The 20,269-nt window shown below is 43.5% G+C and overlaps 1 long non-coding RNA gene across 1 annotated transcript; it reads left to right on the plus strand.

Moving 5' to 3' along the window:
* The first annotated feature begins 1,971 nt into the window (after nucleotides 1-1,971).
* On the plus strand, nucleotides 1,972-12,403 carry LOC311444937. The gene is made up of 4 exons (XR_014698142.1): nucleotides 1,972-2,030; nucleotides 11,541-11,647; nucleotides 11,752-11,962; nucleotides 12,052-12,403. It is a non-coding gene; the product is annotated as an uncharacterized lncRNA (long non-coding RNA).
* The last annotated feature ends 7,866 nt before the right edge of the window (nucleotides 12,404-20,269 follow it).

Raw genomic sequence — 20,269 nt, forward strand, 5'->3', positions numbered from 1 at the left:
AAATCATTTTCTTAGAGCGGTTCCAGTTTCTTCATCCATTGCGTCCAGTGCTTGGGAGAGATTAATATGTTCAACTGAGATCAAGTCTGGGTGGCTGCTGTATCCGAGCTGGGCTTTTGCTTTGGCTTGGGTCGGTTTTTTTGGCCGCAAAACTGTCTGATGGCACAACTGCAACATAAAGGTTAAATATGGCACAGAAAAAAAAGGGGGGGGAGGATTAGAGAAAAGAAACTAATAAATCAGTAGAGGTTCTTTTTAGCAAAGAGGTCCCGTCTTTGATCTCTGCTGGGTCTTACAGATCTGCCTTTTAGTGAGAGAGAAAGGAAGAGAGAAAGGGGGGGGGAGAGAGAAGGGAAGAGGGGGGAGAGATCTTTGGCAGGTGCAGAGTGAAAACCTCTTTCAGCTACACTGAATTCTGGAGACTGGTTGGACTAGTAGCTCTGCAGCTCCAGCTTTCAGTGGGTGTGTTAAATATTATGAGCGAGCCATGATTCCTGCCTTCCTCACGTCATAGTTAGGAGATTGGCTAAATAAACGCTACAGTGATAGTAACAGGAAAACCTCAACCAAAAGCGTTTTTTTTTTTTCTCCTCCTCTCCTCCCTCCTTCCCACCCCCCTTTTCATTCTACTGCAGCTCCAACTGGGGCAAGGAGAGGGCGTCTGTTCCACAAAGGTTTGCAAAATAATTAGAAAAAAAAAAAAAAAAAAGAATATAATAATCAAGCAGTGGCGGAGTGGGGAAGCTGCACTAATAGTGTTGCAAAGTATTAGCACGGTCTGCTGCTGGGAGCAGCAATTCTGCTCTGTCATTGTCTGGGCTGCAGAGCGGGTGGGTGCCCGCTCCCCCTCGCACCCAGCCCCTCGCCGTAGCAAGGTCAGAAGGGAAAGCTGTGCTCCGCTTCCTCCGGAGGAGCAGTCTACTTTTTAATCCCAGATCCTGCGTGTTGTGATAATCCCAGGGTGTGCTGTGGGGTAATCTGCCTTCCTGCAGCTGTTAGCTGCCCCTGCAGCTCCGTGGCCAGGTGGCTAGTGGTGCTGGTGGCCCTGGGGCTGATGGGAGGTGTTAATGGCTGTTGGAGGAAGGGACAAGTCACTGCAGTGGTGTTCAGGTGACCAGGTAGGGGTGCTCAGGGCTGCTGATTTTGCCTTTGGGAGGGGGCCACCCTGGATTTGTGGTGCTTAGCAGGGTTCAAATGGTCGTGAAGTGGGGACACAGTAGGAAAGAGAGGTATGGGCTTCTGCCCACCCACTGCCACCCTTCACACAGAATCATCTCAATTGCTGACCCATTTTGCCCTGGTTTAACCAACATTAAAATATTGCTTTCCCCAAAAAAGTATTTTTTCCCCCAGACTCCATCCAGCACTGTCCCCCCACTGAGAGCTTCTACAAAGCCTTGTGCCCTGCAGTCCACTGGAACACATCCGTGGGGTTACCACATGGCTAGCTTCCACACAAGTGAAGTCACTGCTTTTCCAAGGGAAAAAAAGACTGTGAGAAACAATGATCTGGTGGGGCAACGATCCTGTGGACTTCTCTGTGCCTTCATGGGGGAACAAGAGCTATTGCTATCTTGGGGGGAACATTTTGGTTCCAAGGTTCAGATGCAGGCCTTTGATTCCCACGGAAGCCATTTTGTCACCCTGGGACCTTTAAGTACAAGCATATTTCGTGACAACAAGACACTTGGGTGTGGAGCCAGAAGCAACACTTTTCATCTTTTTCTGCATTCTTAGCAAGGTACACTCAGGAAAGAATATATATCAGGAAACCCACCACTACCTGAAGGGGGTATGGTATGTGATAGGGGTGCGACATTAACGACATGTGGAAGAGTATTTTTATTTATTATTTTTTTTAAAATCTGCCAATGGTTACAGCTTCTGGTGCTGTCACTTAGGGAAGTCAGCTGGGCTGAATTAGCAGTAAAGCCCAAGGAAACAAAAGAAGGCAGGTGGGAGCTAAAGTTTGGGCTCTGGGGAATGGGGGTGGTGGAGGAGAGCAGGCAAAGGAGGCCCTCTGGGAGGGGGTGAGTGCAGGCTGCGTGCTTCTGTGTAGTTTACTTGTAGTCCCTTTACTACAGCTTTTCTGAGAGGTTCTGGGTGAGTTCCTTGCAGCTCTTCATGGATCTCTGTAAGGTTAGAGAATACAACACATTACCTGCTTTAGCATGCCACTATAGGGTTTGCAGAGTATGTGCTGTAGCTACAGGACTATTATTATTTTTTTTTTTTAACTTTGTGTCTGGCCTACTAAATCTGAAGGCCATGATATTAGATAGGAGGTGGGTCTTAACAGATATGAACTTGAAAAATAATTGTTTTTTGAATACCTCTGGTATTTTGCAGCAACAAATTGCATCAGACATCATAATTCTGCATGTAAGGTTTATATAATGAAAGTGGGATTAGCTTTGAAGTGTAATACAGAAAATTGAATGTAATTAGTTATGAGGCCTTCAAAAGGTGAAATGAAAGAGCAATATAGTAAACAGGCAACTGATTCCTTGAAACTTTGTTCTCATCAGAATGATCTTTAGTGAACATTGTTACCAAACCAAGTATGGTTTCATCTAAACTTTGCCTACTTGAGAACTGACTCCTGCTAAGGCTGTTCCATGGACTCTGTTCCTTGGGCCTTTCAAGCCTTACAGACCTATCTGGTGAGGGGAAGCTGTTTGTATTCCCTTTACAACTGGACTTTTGTGGACCAGAGTTCCCTAGAGGTGCAAATAAAGGAGTTTCTTAACTCTTTGTGCTTCTTTAGGAGTGGCCTTCAGGAGGATTAAGTCTCTCTTCTGCAAGATCATACGTAGCTTTGGGTAAAGTCAAGTAAAGGTGTTTGAAAAAAAGGTGTCACTGGCTGGAGATCTCTCCTTTCAGGATCTTCAGTGGACTTACAGCTCTGTAGGCATACAGCTAATTGCTATAGGAGATGTCCTTCACCTCTGTTTCTGGCCTTCCTGGCTTCCTCAAAGTACTGGTCAATATTCTACAAGTTGGTTAACTTGGGCTGCCTCTTGTGTGGAGTTCTGTTCCCCATGACAGCCTGGGTATTTTTCCTTAAGTTGCACAGTGTCTTTCAGGCTTCAGCCTTTCCCAGCAGGGATGAGCAGATGCTGTTACCTGAATCAGATTTTTCTTTCGTCCTCTTGCTCAATGCAATACAACAATCTTTAAAGGAAAATAACGTCAGATAATTCTTTGTTTCTTGACTTCGATATCTTCAAATGTCTTGCTTCACAGATGACCGTATCAATATGTAAAGATGTATGGGCATCTAAGGCAAACACAGAGAGTGAACTTGTGGCTTTTCCCTAAAGGAAGGGGCAATGTGTAATTCCCACTGCTGTATTTCCTGAGCCTTTCATCCTTCTTCCTGGAGGCTGTTAATGATCAGCATCAGCACAATACTACATTCCCTCTGTGCCTTTAAGCTGTGCTGGCTGGTGAGACAAGGGAATGAAGCCAAGGTACATCTAAATTTCTCCTCTCCTGTGTGGGTTCCATCCTTAGCACATCCCTCAATGCAATGAGGACACCAACTTCCTTCTTTTTTTACTGATCTTTCCCATGAATAGGTAGTGAGCAAGACCTGCTCTTGTTCTGGAGATAATTCAACTTGGGCCTGAGTAAAGGGGCTCTTGCCTCTGTAACCCACTACTTGGGAGCACCAAGTAAATAAGTCTGAAGCTTGCTTTCCTGTTGGTGGTCACACAGGGCTGGTAGGGGACCTGATGGAGCTGGGTGTCTAAATATCTGCTGGGCTGGGAGGGCCAAGGTGGCCAATGGCCAAGAAGCCACAGATTGTGGGTGCATGAAGCCAAAGGGTGAGGCATGAGTGAAGTCAGGAGCTGGGCCACAAGTCAGGAAAGCCTGGAAATTGGGCAGCAGGTACAAGATAAGGAGCAGGCAGAGCTAGGACAGACAGGCTCAAGGAACAGGACTGAGGGCTACCAGGACTGGTGCGGCTTCCCAGAACCATCCCTTTGCTTACTCTGAGCAAGTGTGGGCAGGGGGGCTTTTGTGCTGGGGTCTGGGGGTACATGACCTACCCCTAGCAAGGAATGACTCCCTTCCCCTGCTGTGTGGGAAGAAACAAGGTTTTGTGTCCAGCCAGCTGGATTTCAGCCGTATCTCCGCGCCTTGATGCTTTGGCCCCTTCACTTCCAGTGTAAGCGCAACACTTGAATGCATTACCTCCCTTGACTTCAAACGTTTGCTTTTAAGACTTGGAGTTGATAGGGAAAATGCTGATTTTGGTAACTGCTGACTGGTGTTGAACCTTTTCTTCAAATAAGTTTTTATCCACAGAACTGATCTGTGTAGAGACGTAGGGCCTTTCTAATAATGCCTGATTTGGAGAGTTTCAGAAGTTCATTGTTTTACTTTCTAAGGTCCTAGGCTTAGTAAGAAAAATGTAAATATTTCTCTTTATCTAAACTCTATGCTGTTGTATGGAATTCTATTATGTGGCCAACAGCTTCTTGTTTCTGCTGTGTTGTGTGTTGGGCCAGCATTGCTCCTATAATTGCTAGTGTTATGTAAACAACGAAATAACTTCTTAATGGAATATTACGACATTAATAAGTTATTGCATACAGCTCATTTTAAAAATTTCAATAAAATCAAGTCTCTCACAATCAACTTTTTGGTTATTGAATTCAAATACCCTTCATTTTCTTGAGGGTATTTGAATGTTATTGGAAATTTGACATTAAATTAGAATAATCACAAGCCAAGATGGCTTTGGATCTAACAAGTTTTTTTTATCTGATATAAATTTGCACTTAATGCATTTTTGCATGTTCTGCCTTTGCTTTTATTTAACAATACAATCAAGAATTCAGGAGCAGTTGTTATATATCCTGGCACTTCATTGTTTTGTGCATGAATTAATAGCTTTTCTGTTGGTGAAATCTGTGCAGAAGTTTATTTTCCCCATTTTGTCTGCTTGCCTCGCTGAGCAGCAACAATGGTCAGTGTATGTGATAATGTATTCAGGTAAATAAATGAAGCGTGGTTTTGGGTGAGTAAACGTACCCAGCTATAATTTTCTATTATGACTGTTTACAGCCCTCTGATGTAAAACCTGAATGCAGCAGGGCAAACTGGAAGTCAGGCCTGATTGCACATTTTCTATCAACATATTTTTATTGTTCCATCTAATGGAAAAAATGGGTTTTGCTTTCTGAAAACCTCTATCTCTGATGCTGGGAGCCCCAAGGGCATCCCATGCCTCATCTGGTCCCTGCGGTGACACTGCCTAGGGTGCTCTTTCTGCTTTCCCTCTGCATTTCCCGCCTCTGTGAAGATGCATGTACTGACCCAATTTATTGGTACTTTGCCTTACAAAAAAGGATCACACCAGAAATCTGACAGGTACTGCGTATTAACTTCCCACACTGTGAAAATCACCTTTATTGCTGAGAATTATGCTTGATTTGTCTACTGAACAGAAGGCAAGTCCATAAGCATGATTTCATAGTCAACTTCTCAATGTATGAAAGATACCTGTTTGAAGTGGTATGTTAATGTGTTAAAAATAACAATTAAAAAGTACCCCCTAGGTTATTTTGATTGCCTTCCAGCCCAGAATTTTGTTAGCTACATTATATTTTTGATCCAAATCGTGGCCAAATCTCTTCCCAAAACCAGAGACAGTTTGGCCACTCATTCCTTCCTGTAATGGTTTTGCTAAGGTTGACTGGAAGTGCATTGAGCTGTGAGCTTGAGCTCAGTAATATGAAAGGAGGCTTCCCCTGTTACCAGCATTGCTGGCTGGTGTTGCTGAATCATCAGTGCTGGGCAAAGTGTACCCTGTCCTGGAAATGCATCACCAGCCCCAACTGATTTCAGAAAGCCAGAACTTCCAGCTTTGAGCGTTTCCATTCTGTAATTTAGGATACAAATGTTCTAGGTGACCCTCCCCCTCAAAAAAAAAATAAAAAAAATGACCAGGAGTAGCTTGAGAAACCTATTGAAATTCATTATATTAGGCCAACGAAACAGAAGACTTCCCTGCCTGTTTGTTCCTCATCAGCTATTGCTGCTGCAGATCAAGTGTTAGCTCCTCAGCTGGTATCAGCTGGCCCCAGTTTCAATTAAATGCTATTTAATTGTATCAGCTGAGGGTCTGGTCCACAATGCTTAATTCTTCCATTGGCTGGAACAAAGGGCTGCCTGGCAATGCAAGAACAAAACCTGTTACTGTTGTTGTTAGAGCAATGGGATTGGCCGGTGGAGGTATCACATTTACTCCGGTTGTTCAGGCAGAGCAGTAATGTTGTGTGTAGCTACATCAGAGGGGCTGAAAAATTCCACTCTTAAATGGTAGAGCATCATAAAGAAAATTAACTGTTAGGAAGCTGTGTTCTTATCTAAAAATTACTTAAACTAAGTCAAAACAAATTATCTTGGCTTGCATGACATAACAGCATGCACTATTTCAGTTAATTTTATCCTCTTATAATACTGATTCCTTTAAAAAGACTGTCATCAAATATCCTGTATTTCTTGTATTATTACCTGAACTCAGTCTACATGAATCGTTTGAAAGTATATAAAACATGGCTTGCTAAATCACACAATTATTTTGCAGATTCATTGAAATTGATGGCGCTATATGCATTATGCCTGGAAAAAGTGTTTTCTGGTGCTAAAACAAGTTTAGTTACACGTGCACACAGGAAAGTTAGGCTTACTGGAGTGAGCGTGGTCACAGACATGTTTTAGTGCATATGAACATTTGAATGGAGGCACATATGAGCAGTTTAATTGTATGCTGGAGAAACTTTTGGGAATACATTTTTTGTTGCTGTCTAATTTGGATTTGTATGGATATTTTGACTTGAGCCTTTTTCCCCTTGGCTGGTTAAATTTTCGATCAGATCATTTAAAGAAAAACAACCTGAGGAAGTAAGAGCAAGCCACAAAGACATTTAAAGCACGCCACAACCTGAAATAGAAATTAAAATACTAATAAAAAAAAATCTCATGGGAGAGCCTTACAACTAGGCAGTGTAACAGAGCAGACTGTGAATTACTCTGCCCCTGGGAGACACCAGGGCTCTTCCCTACTTGGGCTCTCCCTGGCTACGTGATGCTGGGAAGTTATTTCAGTTCTGTTTCCTCATTTAGTAGGAGGGACACCCTAGAGCGTTTTGAGATCTATTAATAAAAGTCACTACAGGAGAGAGAGAGAGACAGACACTATGATGTTTTCAGTGTCTTTGGAGAATAATTCATGCTCTTGACTTTAACCTCAGAAGAAACTCACACCCTTAAGAATGCTTCTGTAGAGGAAGGCCTGAAATGCTGGGACTATGCACGAGTCTGGGGTCAGAAAAACCCTTACATCTAGTAGCACCCTCATGGCTATATGATTGAGGGTTATTTGATTGCTCGCATACTTCAGGACTTTGTGGTGTGACTGGAAGTGCAAGCAGATTGTCTCCAATAACAGAGGGGCTTGCAAGAGCCCCCTTGCACCTCCTCCTTTCCCAGCCTTGTCTGTTTTCCTGCTCTCCTGTGTTTTTCTTGCTTCCTGTCCCTAAGAAAATGTTTTTTTGAATGCTGATCCAACATAATCACAGATCTACTTCTGATGGTTTGATGTTAAAGTCACTGGAAACTCTGGCCATGGTGAATTCCTGTACAGTAATTATCACTAAAAAATTCCCTTTTTCCACCAGTTGATGATATTTTATTCTTTAATCAAGCCTTGCCATAAAGCTCACTGCAAGCTTAGAGAAAAGCATGGGAAAGGTAGGTGCTTGCCAAGGGTGCCTGAGCTCCCAGCAGCCCTCTTTCTTTCCCACCTCCTGAATTGTTGCTCAGTAGGTGTTAGTGAAAAAGCTTTTGTAGCTGTTTAAAAAATGTACGCCTTCTGTGCTCCCATCCCTAGCAAATGTATATATTCTGATTTATTAACTTGGTGTGAACTTCTTTTCTAATGGGTCGTCACCTTCTCTGTGGTTCAGGCTTCTCCTTGCCTGGTGCTGCTGTAAACCTGCTGAGGCAGCAGTTCCCATCCAGCCTGCACCCTTCCTGCTATGCTCCCTTGGTATCTGAATTGATGTCTCTGCTTTTTCTCTTCTTCCCTCCCTGTTGGCAGGATTTTCTGGAACTGCTTTGGTGGTGATTTCCACTCTTTTGGTCCTAAATTTGTCTTTGCTTTTCTAAGGGGTTTATCACACTTTTTTTTTTTTTTTTTCTCTCCTTACTGATATGTTGCAGTAAAACTGCAGTGATTAAATGGGGTTATTCTGTGTTTGCTGTTGAAGGTGGGAGGATGTGCGGCCCTCGTTGTAGAAGCAGCTGTGCTGTTACAGGGAGGGATGATCTATGAGTAAAGGAGTGTGCTGGGGCAGGTTGGTTTTCTGGCTCTCATTTCTTGTCAGGTCTGGGGCTTCTCCAAGGGATGGGCTAAAACATTTTAGACAGCTTCAGTGGCTGAGCTGGAAGCATAATTGCCATATTCCCTTGCAGGTCAGACCTAATTGCCTTTGGGGTTGCCGTTGTGTTGATCTCTCAACCAAGACTCCCAGCTAGGGGCTGGAGTAACAAGACTTGATTATCTCCTCTCTTCTCAGGGTGGGAGAGCTTTGAGTCAGGGCCTATCCTTTATTCTCTTTGTGCAGTGCCTACAGCAAGAGAGCAGTGTCCTCAGGTGGATTAGATTAGAAGAAAGATGATGTAGATGCACAGCACCTATAATCCAGCAGGGAAAGTAGTTGCTCATTTCCCTGCTCCGTTGGAAGATAAAAACTTTGGGCAGTTGCCGAGAAATGTGTCAAGGTTATAACTCCCGGGTGGGCCCTGAGCGTCAGTGTTAGACGTGCAAAATGAGAGTGGTTGAAGTGCAGGCTTTTTCCTTCATGGGCTCTTTGAAGACTGAGGTAACATAAAAATAAATAAATAAAAATAAAAGGTTTCCATGGAAATCTCAGAACCGAAGGAGTGAATATCAGTGTGCTTTGTATGTTCTTCACAGCTGATATAAGTCACAGTGCAAATGGACCTAAGTGCTGAGTGACCTTTGGAGGGGAAAAAAAAAACAAAAACACAACACCAAAACACAGGAGGAACTTTGTTGTCAGTGGTGTGGTGTTTTTTTTTTTTTCCCCACAAGAAGTCATTTTCAGTGAAGTGATTCGCTGGTTTAACCAGACAGGGACATGGTGAAAAGATGGAGACTGCAGTAACAAGGCCCAGTCAATTATTGACTAGCCCATCTCAGCAAACTTGTTTTCTTTGCTGACAAAATATTGTGACCTTTGTCTAGGGAGCTGAGCCTGCAGGAACCAGGAGGTGACCATTCTGGGTGTCACTGTGGGAAATGAACATTTTCTTGTTATTGGAGTGAATTGAATTTTCTCCTTGCAAAGCTTTTCCTATTATCTTTTAGATTAATGTGCTGCACATGGCTGTCTGCTCTGATTTCTGTCCTTTCTCATAGGAAAACATGCAGAATAAGCCAGGGCTGTAGTTGCCTTGTGAAATATATCAGGAGCTCCAAGTTAGAGCAGCGCCAGGTATGGCCCAGACCTCAGCTGAAACCCCTTAAACACAACTGCCATATATTTAAGCACTAATACAGTGACTTGTATAGATGTTTCTTCAAAGAGCATCTGCTTGTACTGCTAGAGCTTAAAAATTCAAGGGCACAAAGAGGTTTGCAGTAGCAGTAGTGCTCTGGTGTGTTCACATTTGCTGTGTGGATGTCTGCATCTCCCCTTCCTTTCTGTCTGTTTCAAATACAGATCATGCTCATCCGGAGGGTTGATCAGGGCACAGGGATAAGGCTTCTCTGTACCTTTTCCACAGATGTTGCTCCTTTGGGCACCGATGTAGCCAGAACACTCCAGGAAAAAAGGGGGGTAAATGGCACTGCCCCTTTGGGGGATCTCAGGCATGTCCTAGGTGTGCCTTGCCCTGTGATGGGGAGGAGGCTGTAGTGGCTCCATCAGTTCTGTGCACCGGAGGTGGCAGTGAAACACAGCTGGCCTCCTGAATTGCTCGCTGAAGTCACCAGAAGCTCTCATTACTGATATTCAGCGTGGCAGTTTGATATCTGACTGAACATATTGAATTGAAAGGCTGGTAGAGCCCTTGTATGTGATGCTGTCACTGGGAATAGAGGTCCTGCTCAGCTCAGTGTTGGTCGCCAGTTTGCTGAACTAAGTTCTGCAAGACCCACATTCATGTTACTGGAGACCATTGTATAAGGCCATAAAGACTTTAATTCCTTATCTGCAAGGACCACTCTAAAATTCTAGTCTATAAATGGAAGTGGTGTAGATAAATCAAGGACTATGGTTAATAAACTGAAACCTAAACTGAATAGTTGTATTTAGTTAAGATACTAAGTAATGCAATGAGGTTCCCAGTACCTAATAGCTTCTGTGCCACAGATAGCGAGCAAACCAGCAAAGAAAAGTTCCAGGAAGAGCAAAGAAGTAGCAAATCCAAAAAAAAAAAAAAAAAAAGCTTCAAAGACAGCCCATTGAAACTGGTAAGGATTTTAAAAAAATGCTTTTAGAAAGAAACATTAAAAGGATCAACATCAAAGGAAGAACAAAAGGAAATAGGGACAAATAAATTAAAGAACAAAATTATGTAGAGAAAGAACAAAATGTCTTACACAGAAGACTGAAAATGAAGGACATGAAGAAATCAGAGAATAGGAGCATGATGCAGCCTTGAGTATCATTTGCATGGGTGCTCACAGTCCAATGTGAGCACTTGCATTATACTTCCTATTTTATTTTCTTTCATTTTATTGTACCTTACCCTAGAGAAGATAATTATAGGTTCCTTTTAATAATAATTACAGGTAGGCTGTGCCTTTTACCTCTGGTCTCAAGGGATAACAGAAATAGCACTGTGGGTTGTCAAGAACTGCTTGGATGCTTTGCCTTGCGCCATTAGCAATGGCAGAAGTGGTCTGAGGGTTGCAGGAGGAAGGAGCAGAGTTCTGTCATGTGCTCAAATATGGGTAGGATTTGGGTATGTGTCACGGTAGGTGAAGGCTCAGTGAGGATAAGGAAGAGGCTGCCTTCCCTACTTGAGGTCTATAATGCGTGATTTGCCCTATCTGCCACCTACAGAGAGGTGCAGGAGAATGTATGAAGTACCTCTGCTGATGAAGTCAGGGCTATTTTATGCACCACAGAAGATGCTATTTCAAGTAACAGGTATATGCCAAGATACTGGGAGAATTTGATGTGGAGACTGGAATATAAATAAGGGCCACAGAGTCGTGCTGTGCAGCTGTTCCACGTGTGCTCCCCCTGCACCAATGCTCAGGGCACAGCAACAGCCCTGGGGTAAGGGACGAGGTGTGCTACATGTGAATGGTGTGTAACAGATGTCTAAGCGTGCCCCAGGGTGAACCCATTACAGAGGTAGTGCAAAAGTCAGAGCTTAATCGTGCTATTCCCCACCTGTTGTGGGGTTATAAACCTGTGGCAAAATGGGAAGTGAAATGGCCAATGGATCTCATGAGTCCAGCCAGACCCAAATTGTTTTTCTTGTAGAGGACATGAGAGAAACCAGCTGAAAATCCCCTCAGTATCTGCTCTAGCACTTTTGGTTTATTCTCAGAAGGCAGACATTGGTATTGCTGCAAAACACTTCAGAAGGGGTAAGGATGCTACAAGGCAGTGAAATACAAATTGCTCTACCCCAGAGGGAAATGCTGGCAGCTTGCGTGCCCCAGTAGCCTCTCTTCCTCCATCAAATTTCCAGGGGCTGTGTTCTGATGCAGCAGCTCTTCCTCATCTGCTCCTTCAATGCAGTGGCAGCAAGAAAACAGGAAAAGACTGCAAACACACTCCTGTTTGTACCCCACAGTAAGTGCGATCTGAAGTCATTTGGTTCTTCACTTACTGGCACCTGACAGCCAAAGGGGCTGAGAAACAGAAGGAGGAAAAGAAAAAAAAGATTGAGGATTAGAAAGGTGAGAGGCACAGCAGTGGTGATCGCCTCTAAAGTCTTTTAATGGAAAGGTCTGTGGAAAATGATTTTCTCCTTTTCTTTGCTCTCCAGACCCCAGTGTTCAAAGGGCAGGCAGTGACTGCGACTGCTGCCAGCTGGATCCTCTGCAAGCGCTGTTCTTTCGGCTTGGGCAGGCTAATTCCAGGAGTGGGAAAACTTGCCCTGGGTGCTGAATATGCACATTTGCATTCTTCCTGAAACCTAAGCTGTACTTTTATTTAGTCTGAGTCATAATTCAAAAAAAAAGGCACAAATCTTTTGTGGAGAAAAGCAGAAGAAAACTTTCTTGGCACACGCATATGCAAGCCATATTTCTACAACATTTTTTTTCCATGTAAGTTTAACCTCTGAAGGACACAAGTTAAATTGAACATGTAGGTTTGGTAACATGCAATGGTATTGTCAGCCTGGCAGTCATAGAGCAGTGATACAGCATGGAAGAAGCAGCACACCTGCGTTTAGAAAGAGGGTGAGGTTACCTTGCCAGAGTCCACATTAATTCTGTCGTCCCTGTGTGACTGTGGCCATGTCATTTAATTTCAATGCATCGCTTTCAAATGGGTGTGAAATGAGTACCATATGCAGCATGCATGCAAAGGCCAGGGGAATAAATCACAGCTAGAGATCACATCATCCTTAAGGAGGAGAAGTCTGGGGCTGTGCACATCTGAAACAACCGTGCTCTGTGATCTGCCTGGTGGATGAGCAAGGAGAGTGTCACCCTGCTGGGGTGAGGGGACATGATAGGAAAGGTATGGGAATAAGTACAGAAAGTGCCTTAATCCCTACTGTACAGCTTGCTTCCCATGCAGGTGTGGATGTGTTGGAGCATGGCAAAGGAACAATGGGTAGAAGACTCCACCTTGGCTGCATGTGTTTGTGTCACTAAAGGGATTTTCATGCACCATGGTATTCTGCTGAAAGGCTTTGAAGCTCAGGCATATCTCTGCACGAGTCGAACGGGGCTGTGTCTGGACTGGACCTGACAAGTTTTGCAGAACTATGTTGGCTCGTGCAGATTTCTGCTAATTTGGGCATCCGTGTCGTGTTCCTCCACCCTGCAAAGGGCTGTCCCCTAACTGCAATGGGCTGGGACCTACGTGCGGCTGTGGTGGGGTTGGCCTGGGCAGCCAGATGTGCCCATGCTAATAATAACAGGAATTGCCTTATGAGCAAAGCTCCATCTGGGTCATTTGTGTAAGCTACAGGGTATCAGCTCTGTCTTCTTGCTGGACAGGTTATGTAACTGCATCAGCAATCAGACACAAAACTTGAATTTTACCTTTTTGGAACATCTGGCCATTCACGTTTTAGGCCGGCTGATCTTAGAAGGATCCTGGTCAGAAGTAGGGCTCTGTGCATGCATGCAGGCATGGCAAGCAAGTGCTGAAAGGTTGCCAAGACAATGACCTTGAAAATCATTTTCAAATTCTAGTGAATATCTTGCATTTTCTCCACTCTTGCCTCAGCTCCAAGTTTTGGTGAGAGCAGTGCTGTGGTATGCTGACCTCCCTTGCCCTAATGCATCACTTATTTAGAAGATTCCCTCTTTTTTTCTCCTGCTGCTTTGCCATCTTTGAAGCCAGCAGCAAGGAAGGCAGTGGAGCCCTGTGCGGAGGCAGGATGTGACCTGAAGGAAGTGGTGTCTGAAAGGAGTCCAGGCGACTCCAGCAGGCTTTGGATTGAGCTGGTAAAAGGCTGCTGGCAGGGTGCTCGGCCGTGCCCTCACAGCATTTTAATTTCCTCCCTTCCCTGGCCTCAGATAGTCTGACCCTGCTGACCTTTGGTGAGCACTGATCCTCTGCTGTTCTCCACCAAGAAAGCAAAACCCAGAACAAGTTTTGCTGGAGAATTGTCAGGGAAGTGATTGCAGCTTTTAATTTGCTTGACTTGCTGGCTGAGGTCCATGTTGGCAGATATTTTGGTAGCTCATTTATGCTGGAGGCTTTTCTCTGTACTTTAAAGCTGTGCTCGAGATACCTGGTACAGCCTGATCCACGTCCCCTTTGAATGCAGCCTCAGGATCGCCTGCTCACATAAATGAAGCCAACGGATTGTATGTCACAGCAGCAACATGTAAAGAAAGTTTTCATGTTCCTAATGTTTTTAATTCAGGGGTTTTGAAGAAATAAGAATAGTATGATGGTTTGTTTCTTCAAAGCCTGCCCCCCCCCCCCCCCCCCCCAAAGCTCTTCAAACTGCTCTTCTTATTCTCAGAGGAGATGATAAATACAACACATGCACCCATGCACATAAACCAGCATTATTTTGTGCTTAGTCCATGTGTTTCATGTAGAAAGCTGGATGATGGCCAGATCAGTAAATGACTCTGATTTTTCATGGAAATCAAGAACACAACAGATGTACTATATACTGAAAAGAGTTAAGAATAACTGTTTGCCATCTCAGTGCTTGCCTTTAAACAAAATACCTAATGTACAGAGCAGCAGTTGTTTAGTGTATGGAGAATTTAACATTAATAATTGCCTTTGCTATTTCTGAAAGCTTGCCAGGTTTATGCGGGGGGGGGGGGGGGGGGGGCAGGGGTTGGGTTGAAGTTAATGACAAGTTTTGCAGACAGGATTTCTGCTAACATTTTAAGCACTAACCGTGTTCAAACCCTCTGACTGCTATGAGCTGTGAAAGTCTTCTCATGACCACTTGCATGTTACACTAAGTTTTGAGAAAAGATGAGCAAGTATCAAAATTAATTCCCATTTTTGTCTTGCTGTGGAGCTGGTTTTTTTGTGTGTTTTTTTTTTTTTTTTTTTGTATTTTGTATCTGAGGTAAACTGAGAAGCTAGGTCAGGGTCACACAGCAAGCTTATTTTGAATGCTGGTGCCTCTCTCTGTCACTGGTACCAATTCATTCTCATTACAAATCTGAGTAGCTAGTTCAGCATTACACGGAGGATTGGCTGCATCTGGCAAAACTGGATTAATTCCAGCGTCCTGCATAACTCCAGACTGACTGCAATCCTTGGGAGAAAGATTTGTCTTTAAGAGTTAATTTGAGTGTGCTCCCAATGTGTGTCTTTCAGTGTGTTTGGCTTCATTGCTGCTGTCAAATGGCATGGGGGCCTTTATGTAAATAATTTTGACAATATGCATTTGTAAGCTGGTGTAAAGAAAACATTTTCTTCCTTTGCATGTAGTATAGTGGTAGAGCTTCATCTCCACATCACATTTCTGCTCAAATGTACAGCAGTTTTAAGTAATTCTCTGTGCAAGAATACTCCACGTAGACACAATTTAGGGGAACAGTTCACCAATCTACCTGGAAGGCTGACTTCTTTAAGACAAATATTGCTAATTCTGTAAACTTCCATACAGTGCTTTTTTGGTTCAATATGTTGCTTTAAAAAAAAAAAAAAAAAAAAAAAAAGAGGAAGAATAAAAACCCAAAGTTTTCCTAGAGGGCTAAAAAAAGACTTTTGAAATGCCATGAGAGTATAGTGATGAGTTATGCTGGAGAAACCAATATTATATCTTTCATCATTTGTCTGGTGTCCTTGCCAAACTTCTAATTTAGCAGTGCACAGTAGTGCACCAAAGTGAGTCATGAATTCTTCAGTGTAATTACCACGCAGTGCAAAACTGAGGCTACAGAAGTCTGAACCTTTTCCTGTCTGTTTTTCCCCTTCTACTTGCTTTTCAAATACCATATGCTTTGCAGGAAAGCTGTGCATAGCATCGCAGCCTCAACCCTGTTCTGAGCAGATATGATTAAAAACTGAATTCTGAATTAATGAGTAAAAGTTCCTATTTATGGGACAGTCATAGAAGGGAAAAATGCCCTTTTTTGCAGCTAGGTTTTTTTATTTGAGGACTACAGCGTGGTAGAGGTAACCACTGTAGTGTTGTTTTGATATGATAAACGCTGGGAGATAGTCTTGTTGACATTTGAAAATTTGTTTTTTCCTTGAATTGATTTTTATATCCTTGTGTTTGTCTTGCCTATGCATTTTCAAAAACGATGCTTCCACATGAGGTCGTTGCTAGGGGCATTTGCAATGCCTGTGCATTCCTTCAGGGTGCGGCCCCATGAATGACTCATGGAAGGGTCCCAATGACTGTATCAGTAAGTTGTGAGGGTGTACCTGCAGTCTGGGGTCTCAAAGCTGATACTGTGTCCAAATTCATGTACGTCTTGGTGGGTTCATTGAGGATCACTAACTTTTACTTGTTCTCTAAGTGCACACAAGGGCTCTACCTTTAAGATATGACTACAAAAGGCAAACTTCACAAATTTGCTGACAAGTGAAGCCTTCAGAACAAGATACAATCTTAACAATGGGTTCTGTTGGTCTAGTAAAAGGCCTGCAAATACTCTTTAAATCCATTCTGTTTAGTGTCCAAACAGACTTAGAAATTCAACAGTTTCTTCAGTATAAGGGACACTTAGGTTTCTTCAGACTGTACAAAGTTGAATCATGCTTCCAAACATGCTGCACCAAATGTATTGAATATGTTGAACTACCTCGGTATCTGAATTATTTGTGCCTCCATGTGTGTGACTCGGGTAACCGCGTAACAAAGAGCTGCCATGGTATGGATGTGGGTGGTTGCACTTCCTCCAGCTGCCGTGAGGATGCCTGATGTTTGGTGGAGCATCATTCCTAGGTATTGTGAAAAACAGCTTCCTGAGTTCTTAACTGCACAAACTTCCTGCAGAAATACGTGGTTGTGTTTCAGAAGGCATACTTAAGCCACAACAGAAATACTGTTGTTGCAAGGTCCAAATACATCGCGGACCTTTCCTACCCCCCTCTGGCTGGCATTTTCCTGTAATGAGATGAAATGTGCCTTTCTGGCACACGTCTTTTCAGCAGCTATGGACAAATGCTGATTATTTAATAGTGACCGTGGGGCAGTACAATGACAAAAGACATATTAAGAAATCCCCTTACAGTTCTGGAAACTTCTTTCTACTCTTTTCCAATTAGTGTTTTGGTTGCCAGAGTTTGGTTTGGGATTGTGGCTCAGCCCTGCACTTGTTCATCCTTGGACAAAGGTGATTAAGCATAGGGCTTGCTTATGAATAGTGTCCCAGTCTCCTGGCAATGCTCTTGACTGCTACTTCTATCATCACATTAACTGAACTCAATGGTCTGAATTCCTAGAGGTCATTTCTTTGCCTGTCATAACTGTGTTTATTAGATTGCAGTGTGGTGAGAAGTTAGTTCTACCTCCACGCTGAATGAAATGCCTCGTTCTTCCATTTTTCTGAAATTTTGAAACTTCAGTGTTGTCATTGTAGGAACTTACATAGAGAGGTGAGGCTAAGCTAATGGCTCCCTACATAGACTGTGTTCCTTTGCTTGGAAGTTGAATAAGTTATGTATTTCAGGACAGTTATTCTTTAGGACATGGAGAGGTTCAGCTTGTACATCAGGTAATCTCTCAGTTACAGAAGCATCAATAGCATTTGTAATATCCTCAGCTGTAAGGATCCACAAGATCATAAAGTCCATCTCTTATGCCCCAGATTAATTCTTGTGTATTGTGGAGTTTCATAGCACAAGTAAAAACCAATTTCCAAAGGAATCCACAGCCTAAACATGTATACATCAAGAGGAGATAACAGTGAATAAGACATGTTTGGCATGGTGTACGATTGTAGTTGTGCAAGAAGCTAGCATAATCATGAGTTGGGGGGGGGGGAAACATTAATTGTTTTGTGTTATGTTGGATGGAAAACTTAAAGGGGAACTGCTGAGAAAGGGCTTATACAAGACAGGCAAGGTGGATCAAATCCAGCTGGATCCTTCAGGCACTGGGATGGCACAAACAAACCCTGTCTTACTCACTGTAATTATAATAGCCGCCTTGGAGAGATGGGTTCGGTCTAAATGCTGCATTACTTTGATTTTTGTCAATTAAAGTCTGATGCAGTTAGACGAAGCCCTTGCTCTGTGTACTTGACACTGCAAGATGTTGAGGAGACTGGCCCTGATCCAGCAAAGCACTTAAGTGATTCCATTAGCCTAAATGGCACTACCTGTGTGCTTAAAATTAAGCATGCACTTAAGTGCTTTGCTGGGTTGGTGCCAGTGTGTGCAATGGGTGGCAATATTGGATTCATTGCGAGCACCAAAGCCTTGCTTTGGTTTTTGCACACATGAGGTCTATATGGTTTCATTTACTGCCTCTCCAGGCCAGCTCTTCACGTTGTGATTTTGATAAAAATAAGTGACGACACTGAATAAATCACCCCCCAAAAGTGCTTCTTGCACAGAGTTTTTACAATGCGTGCTATCAAAACCTGTTCACCCAGAGTAATGTTGAACTGAGCAGGTCCAGTTAACAACACTAAAGCATGAGGCAATTAAATACAGAGCCTGACACCTGGTAACCTGTGAGCGTGGTTTGGGAGCAGTTGCAGAACATTTGAAAGGGCTGATGTTCTTGACTGAATGGAGGCTGCATAGCCAGATGCTTAATGGTGTTCTTGGATCAAAAGGATCTACAGTCTATATATAATTGTGATAAAACTGTATCATAAAATACTATAATCAGTATTACTTAGTTTATATGCTTTTCTTTTAAAACCCCAAAGGCACTGTGGGTTCAGAAATAAGCATATCCACTGAGTCTGAAAAGTTAGAGGTCATACAGGTGCCAGAGTCCACTGAGAAAAATTTGAAATGATTTACCCTAAATTAAAGACAATGGGCTTGGAAGGGACCTCAGGAGGTCGTTTAGTTCATCTGTCTCTTTAAACCACCAGCACAATATATTCCCCAGTCTCCCCAAGCTATCTATTCCAGGGTATAACAGTCTTTTACCATTAGAAAGTATTTCCTGATGTCCGAATTGAATTTCCCTAGCTGTAATTTTATCTCATTATTTCTTGTCTGACCTACCATGCGCACGAAGAATAGATTATTCCCTTCCCCTCTGCAGCATCCTTTCACAGCAGTCTCAGGGCAGCGCTGAGCTGCTGCTCCTCAATCTGCATCACTTTCCTTACTTCTCTCTTGCAATTCTTCATGCTCCCTTCGTTTCCAGCCCTCTGAGATCTTGCCCCCACAAAATATCCATGAGGGAATAAGAAGGGGGTTGAGACAGTGCTCTCAGCTTTCTAGGCAGTAGTCTGTTGTATATAGGTAGAAGAAATATTGCAGCCCTGCCTTGCTGTACATCAAAGTGTATCAGACCGCCCAGTCCCTGTCTATATGGCTATTTATTGAGATGACTTTTCTTATTAAAGAAACAATTCTCTCTTTTTTAAGCTTAGCGGCAGGTGATGCAGGAGATAAAACTGGCTGGACACAGCTGTTGCTGAAAGGCCTGTTTTCCCAGGGAAGCCGGGGCGTGGGCTTGCCTTCTTGCTCTTTCCCCTGACCACTAACTTGCTCCTCACAAAGGAGCCTCAGTTCTGGTACTGAATTTTGGGTTTGTTGGGAGGTAGGCAAAGGACTGAGGCTGATGCAGTTAATGAGCTGCAGTGCAAGTTCTGCAAAGCTGGGCTGGAAAACCCTTTAGGAGGGACCTGAAAGAGAGAGATACAAAACAGACAGAAGAGGAAAAGGGAAGCTGTTCCTCCGGGTCTTCTGCATTGCTCCAGCTCAAATCCAGGGAGGACCTTTGCAGAGTCAGGATGCTCCAGCAGCATTCTGGTGATGGATTTTTCTTTTTCTTTCAAAGATGCAGCTTGGCACATTTGATTGCCAGCACTATCAGTGCTTGGACACATCAGGTGCAGAGCTTTCTTCAGCCTTCTCTTTATTCCAGGATTACCCCTGAGGGCAGCAGTGGCTTGGGCACATTGGGGATCCGCAGGTCAGCCCTTGCATTGCATGCTCACCGAGCAGCCCTTCCCTACGTGCGCACGTGCACTGCTCTCTTTATTACTCTTGAAGCACCTCGGGAAAGTTTTTGCAGTGCACGGCCCTGCCTGCCTTGCAGCTTTGATAATGCTCTACTGTCGACAGCTGATACTCACGTGGGTACAAAGCCAGTTATATTTACACTCTCCCAGAAGGCTCGGTGCAGTTGTCACAACTTGTCAGTGGTCAGGACTGAACAGTTCACTGCTGGAAAGAGGCTTTTCTGTTACAGAATTTGGCATGTTTAAAAAGGATCTGGGTGGCTGAGATTATTAAGATGTAATCAAATGCATTAAGGCAACTACTTCCTTCACCATTAATAATGAGAAACCTGGCAATATAATCTTCCCTTCAGTCTCTTGTTTCATTTTTGTGGTGAGAAATGAAATGAAAGCAATCAGGAGCTCCAGGAGCCTTTTCACATCACATATTTTTGT

Source organism: Aythya ferina (assembly GCF_964211825.1).
Source record: "Aythya ferina genome assembly, chromosome: 15".
Taxonomy (NCBI): domain Eukaryota; kingdom Metazoa; phylum Chordata; class Aves; order Anseriformes; family Anatidae; genus Aythya; species Aythya ferina.